The following is a 6,000-nucleotide window of genomic DNA, read 5'->3' as shown; positions in this document are numbered from 1 at the left end:
CAATACCGGGAGCAGGTCTCATATCTCACCATGACTGCGGCGCATTGTGTTAAGAGGCTGCGCTTCAGAAGGGAGGTGGTTGAAGAGATCTGCCAGCTGCTTCATGCAGATTTTCAGCCACAGCTCATGTCCAGGGCGTCTCTCTCGGTGGAAGTGAAGGTCACGGTGGCTCTCAGCTTTTATGCAAGCGGCTCCTTCCAAGCCGCTGCTGGGGACATCGCGAACATCTCCCAGTTCGCCGCGCATCGCTGCATCCGACAGGTCACCGAAGCACTTTTCACGAGGAGGCACCAATTCATCTCCTTCCCCATGACCCAACACAAGCAGGAGCAGCGTGCATTCGGATTTGCCAGGATCGCGGCCTTCCCCATGGTGCAGGGCGCCATTGACTGCACGCATGTGGCTATGCGGGCACCTATCCACAATGCCGAGCAATACCGCAACCGGAAGGGCTACCATTCCCTAAATGTGCAGCTGGTGTGTGACCACAGGCAGCGCATCCTAGCTGTCAATGCCCGCTTCCCAGGAAGCAGCCACGATGCCTTTATCCTGCGCCAGACTACTGTGGCTGACATGTTCCAGGCACAGCCTCCACCAAGGGGATGGCTTATCGGGGACAAGGGCTACCCTTTGTGCAGATGGCTCATGACCCCGCTCCGCGCGCCCAGGACCCCAGCGGAGCTGGCATACAACGAAAGCCATCAAGCCACAAGGAACCTAATAGAGCAAACGATAGGCGTCCTCAAGCAACGGTTCCGTTGCCTGGATCGTTCGGGCGGGTCTCTTCAGTATTCGCCGGATAGAGTCTCCCAGTTCGTCATGGTGTGCTGCATGCTCCACAACCTGGCTATCCGCAGGACTCAGGCACTGCCACCTGACATTGCCCCACCACCTCAGGAGGACGAGCAGGAAGACCCTGAGGAGGAGGAGCACCAGGCCAGGAGGGAGCGACAAGGTCCAAGGGCCGTCCGCCGGGGGCTTATTGCTCGACACTTCTAGGCCCCCTGTCAGGGAATGGCCTGGCCCACTGAACGCAGCCACTTCGCAAGCCCTCAGCCGGTTAACCCAACAACCACTTGAAACATGACACCTGCACATGGTGAATAAATAAACATCTTTATTTCAAAAACTCAGGGCCCTTCCCACATGGAAGAGCAAAACAGAGAAGACCCCCAAAAAACAGTAACAAACTTCTGTCACTCCCAAAACCTGGGGAGGACTAACATAACATCACCATCCAAATGGCCTTCGTCACTGGCCTAACAAAAACAAGCCCCCCCAACAACACAAAGACCCCCATAAAACCAAAACACATAATGCCCCCCAGAACAGAAGCCCCCGCATCACCCAAACCCTCGCTCAACACACTCTATTCGGTGTGGCGAGAGGGCGAGTCTGTCGACAGCCGTCTTTTGCCCCGGCCCGTCCTGCTGCTGCGCCTCAAGCTGGGCCGTGAGGCTGTGCCGAGGCTGGGGGAAGGATCCTCAGGGCGACAAGGCGTCTCGCCAGATGCCCTTGGGGGTCGGCCTACACGAGGGCGGGCCCGGGAGGGGCCGGCTGGTGGCTGCTGCAGCTGTGGGTGGCCCTCTTCACTGGCTGCAGTAGCTCCTTGCACCCTGGCTGGGGGAGTGGCAGGCTCGCCTGCACCAATGGGGACAAGGTGGGTGATGCCAGGCGCGCGCTGGTCGCCAGACACACGTGCACTCGGCCGGCCTGGCCGGGGAGCAAGCGCGCCAAACTGTTGGTCGCCAGACCGGTGTGCGGCAGCAGGGCGGCGGCTGGCCTGGCGACGCCTCCGCGCCAGTGCGAGGGTGGCAGAAGTCAGTGCCCCAACTGCGCCGGCATGTCCCCGCATCTGCAGTGCCATTGTCTGCACAGCACCTCTCAGCTGGCGACTGGCGTGCTGCGCTGCCTCGAGTTGTTCGACCCCCCTCTCATGCGCTGCCACAAGGAGCTCCACCCCCCTGGCGTGCGCTGCTGCGAAAAGCTCTAGGCCCCTGGCCTGGGATTGGCCGAAAGCCACCACACTTTGAGCGAGGCTTTCGATGGCCTGAGGCATCTGTGCCACCACCTCCATGATTTCCACGTGCCGGCGCTCCGACGCCGCCGACATCTCGTCCAGGAGGCGCACCTCCTGGGCGACGTCCGAGTCCGGACTGGAGGGCGCCTCCACCCTCTGGCCAGAAGGCTGGCGTGCCGCCGGAGCGTTGCCGCGTGCGGCCACGCCACTGGCACCAGGTTCTGCCCTCCCCTCCACCGCCTCCCCCCTCTGGGCAGAAGGCTGGCGTGCCGCCGGAGCCTTGCCGCGGGCGTCCATGCCACTGGGACCAGGTTCGGGGCTCCCCTCCCCCGCCTCCCCCGGCTCTCCGGCACGCCAGACGTCTCCCCTTCATTGCCATCTCCTGGAGCGGAGGAGGGTTCCCCCGAGGTGGCGCCTTCCTGCTGCTCCTCGACGTCCTCCTCCTCCAAGGGCCTGGCTGTGTGGGCTTCAGGGAGCACCTCCTCCTCACCAGCTGAAAGCAGGAAGGCACAAGTGTAGCTTTAGAGTGAGGACAGGCCGACAGCGAGGGAGGCCACACTGGTGCATTGTGCGAATTTTTCGGCCAGTGGGGAAGGATGTAGATCTGATGCGCGAGGGCAAGGAGAGAGGTGCACCCGGTCCTGTCCTTACCAGTGGGTTCCAGTATAGGGTCGGCGTCGCCGAGCGCCACAGGCCCAATCACCGGGTGACGCAGCAGTCGGGCCACCCTCTCTTCCAGAGGCGTTAGCTCCTGGTAATCATGAGGGCCTCCACCAGTGACACGCAGGCTCCTGGCGTTCCTCGCCAGCTTGGCCTGCAAGAGAAAGGAGGGCGTCTAAGTACAGTGTGGTGCCCCGTTGCTGTGTGTGAGGCCTGCCATGGTGGAATAGCTTGCACAGTGTGGTGCCCTGTAGCTGTGTGTGAGGCCTGCCATGGTGGAATAGCTTGCACAGTGTGGTGCCCTGTAGCTGTGTGTGAGGCCTGCCATGGTGGAATAGCTTGCACAGTGTGGTGCCCTGTAGCTGTGTGTGAGGCCTGCCATGGTGGAATAGCTTGCACAGTGTGGTGCCCTGTAGCTGTGTGTGAGGCCTGCCATGGTGGAATAGCTTGCACAGTGTGGTGCCCTGTAGCTGTGTGTGAGGCCTCCCATGGTGGAATAGCTTGCACAGTGTGGTAAGTGCAGAAAGAGCTATTGATTAACATGCAAGTGCCATTGCAGCGGCAGCAGGGCTGGGCATTAGACCTTGGATGTCCCTTTGGCCCTAATGGGAGGTGCACATGCAAGGATGAGGGGGACATTGGAAAGGGTACTCACCTTGACCAGCCGACATAGGTCGTTGTATTTCTTGCGGCACTGGTCCGCACTCCTGGGAACATCGGAGTTGGAGGAGACCCTCCGGGCAATTTTGGTCCACGCCTCCCTGAACTGGCTCCTGGGAGCCTTCCTGCCACTAGCCGAGCACACGACCCATCTTCTTTTGCGCACCCCATGAAGGAGCACACCCAGCGCATGCTCAGAGAACCGCTGGGCTCTTTCACGGGCCCTCTCCATGACCTCCAGGCGTTGATATGGCACACAACCAGTCCTGAGGCCTAGTTGCAGGGCTACAGCATGCAGGGCGTGGCTGCAGTCAAAGTTGAGCCTTCCCCCTTTAAGAGCTGGCCGGCGTCAGGGTGTCTGCTGACACTCACCACATGATCGCACCTGCGCTGCGCCCGGAATCGGCGTTATTAGGCTGCATCGCCGGATTAGCGCCTGAACACAGGGTTCCAACGCCTTTTGCAGCGCTCGGCCAAAAAGTTGGCCAAATCTACTGAATTTCGGCGAGCTCGCCTGCACTTTCCGGCGGCCGCTAAATTTGACGAGCGCCCGACTTTAGCGCCGCAATAGCGTCCGAACTGAATTTCTAGGCCAATGACTCCACAAACTAAAAGGAACAGACAGAAAAAGGGTTATTAAAGTTACCAGCAATTCTTTTAACTGTTTCTTTTTTGAAGGACACAGATGGTGAGTCTTTCATTAGGTTAGTACAGGAGAAAGGGCATATAAACTTGACATGGTCAGAAAGACTAGCTGTTAATGTTGAGGAAATAATTGTGCTTCATTTAAACTACATATGGATGTGGAGAGGTTAAGTTTCTAACTATAGATAAACTGAGGTTAGAGTGTGAAGATAGCAAAACAGAAAGTAATTATGGGATAAGTAAATAAGCACAGAGAGTTAACTACCTAAGAAAAGACAAAGATTAGAATGAACTACCTAAATCCAAATACTAGAAACATTCAATAATACTTGTGTCAGAGGCAAATCTAGCAGCAGACAATTATTATAATAATATACGGGAATATGGTTCACCCTGGAAGATGGGAATGAATTCAATATGCAAGGATATAGCATTTCCAGAAAATTAGAAAAAGCAAATTTTACATATCAAAGGAGAGTTAGAAATTAAGAAACCAAAGTGATATCCTTGGGGAAGTCACAAAATCTGGCTTGAGTTAATAAACAGGATGCAGGATGAGATCTGGGCAGGTAGAAAGAAAGAACTTGCATTTATATAGCTCCTTTCATGACCTCAGGATGTCCCAAAGCGCTTTACAGCCAATTAAGTACTTTTGAAGTGTAATCATTGTTTAATGTACGAAATGTGGCAACCAATTTGCACACAGCAAGATCCCACAAACAGCAATGTGATAATGACCAGATCATTTGTTTTTAGTGATGTTGATTGAGGGATAAATATTGGCCAGGACACTGGGGATAACTCCCCTGCTCTTCTTCAAATAGTGCCATGGTATCTTTTACGTCCACCTGAGAGAGCAAACAGGGACTCGGTTCAACGTATCATCTGAAAGACGGCACCTCCAGCAGTGCAGCACTCCCTCAGTATTGCACTGAAGTGTCAGCCTGAAATTTGTGCTTGTCTTTGGAGTGAGACTTGAACCCACAACCTTCTGACTCAGAGGAATTCAAAGTCCCCGAAGAAAAGGGGGAGAAAGGAAAATCTGGGAGAAGTATATGAATTTTCTAAAATAGGGATTGAATGATATTTTAGATGCAAGAACGATTCTAGAAATACAAAAAATATTCTTCAATATCACAATAGCTAAGGCACAGTTAGAGAGTGTTCTAAAAGTGATGGTAAAATTAAAGAATAAAAAATAGCTTACATATTAAATAAAGATGCTATAATCATATTCATTAGAAAGGACATTGGTAAGTTTGTGCACTAATATTCGAACTGTCTATTTTCAAGACAGTGATAGCAGAGTTATGTGATATGTTTCTGGGCATGGCTCAGATGCCATACATTTGAGGGTGCTTAAGAAGAACGGGGAAGAAATTTATGGGGTACTATTTCAGTCGATAATTCAATGGACACTGCTGAAGTCCTGAGGAAATGGATGCAAACATAGTGGAGCTGATTTATTCTGATGGGAATCCAGAGGGACATCTTGGAAAAAGGCCAAGAGCAGGATATGCCAGCTCCAAACCTAACCTGGGAATTCCTGCTCAACCTTGTAAGGGGCAGAGCCTCCGACCACCCTTTACAATGCTGAGGGGGCAATGGCAGGAATGGGATCTCTCTACACTGGGGAGTTCCCACTTATCTGCCCATATGGGACCCTGCGTATGCCTGGAGGTTGGTACATCCTGGGAGATGAGGCATACCATCCTTCAGAAGTGCACAACTTGGGATGGGGGGGCGGGGGGTGGTGAGGAAGCAGTCGGGGGGGGTTCAGCGAAGCAGCCTGGACCCCTGAAATTGAGAAATTTTAAGCAGAAAGTTTTAGTATCAACCCTCTTTGTAAGGGGGTCATAGAGGGGTAAAAATGGTGCCTTTGGTGTAGGGTACAGGGTATCCCCTTCAGATGACAGCAGTGTGGGGTAGGTGGGAATCTGACATGAACTCATGGGGTCACAGGTATCCTCTAGATCCCATGCATATCAGGCTTCCTCCCACTGACCCCGCACAAT

Source organism: Somniosus microcephalus, chromosome 27 (assembly GCF_052327205.1).
Source record: "Somniosus microcephalus isolate GS21.2 chromosome 27, FLI_Smic_1.0, whole genome shotgun sequence".
Taxonomy (NCBI): domain Eukaryota; kingdom Metazoa; phylum Chordata; class Chondrichthyes; order Squaliformes; family Somniosidae; genus Somniosus; species Somniosus microcephalus.
The sequence above is the reverse complement of the archived record's forward strand: the minus strand, read 5'-3'. Positions refer to the sequence as shown.